The sequence below is a fragment of the Etheostoma cragini genome, chromosome 15 (genome assembly GCF_013103735.1).
Source record: "Etheostoma cragini isolate CJK2018 chromosome 15, CSU_Ecrag_1.0, whole genome shotgun sequence".
In the NCBI taxonomy this organism is placed as follows: domain Eukaryota; kingdom Metazoa; phylum Chordata; class Actinopteri; order Perciformes; family Percidae; genus Etheostoma; species Etheostoma cragini.
In genome coordinates this window covers 11667898-11668718 of record NC_048421.1, presented here as the reverse complement: position 1 = coordinate 11668718, position 821 = coordinate 11667898, and positions in this window count along the sequence as shown.

The window sequence follows — 821 nt, the reverse complement described above, 5'->3', positions numbered from 1 at the left end:
CCAGTCTGTTTAGCACCAAAGGAAGAGGAAGTGTATATTGCTGTCACTCTAGGCCCCACCTAAGTACACTATGACACCACACTGAGTGAGTAGGTGCCATGGTGTGTAGATTGTGTTGTTTTAGTAAAAGTGCAAACAGTTTGGATAGCATGTGTTCTGACAAATTACAGATGTGTAAGATGTGACATCCATAACAGACCTTTATATTGGCAGGGATTTGGTGTAACACTGATAGTCACCTAACCTGCCTGGACTCGCTGTCCAACATACAGTACAACCTTTACAGCTTCACAAGTGAAGCAGTGTCAGTAAAACAATGACACCTTGAAGGTTACCAAGATAGACCAAGTGAGAGTAACGTTCTTGAATGACATATACTGAACACGCAATAAATGGCTCACCGCCCTTTTGGGATATCCAAATGCAGTTCACAGTGCACATGAGGTGTACATGAGGTCTCACTTAGTGATCACACTTAACTTGTAACTTGCTAAAGGAAACTTACATTTTCACAACCAACATTAATAGAGGAAATTGGTTATAACAGCACACTAGTATCCAATATTACACTAATCACAAATTCAACTTTTTAATTTTTTAAATAAAACGTTTTATTTATTGTTGGCACAATGCACAACAAACATTGCTGTGCTCCCATTAATACTTTATTAGAGATTTAGTGTAGCCATATGGGGCAAAGTCATGACAGAAAAAATACTCTGTAAAATGTAAGATTGTACAAACTGTATGTTCTCTTTTGAAGGGGCTTTTTATCAAGGCTTGCTCACCCTAACTGTTCAAATTCAGATAGAACTAAAAAT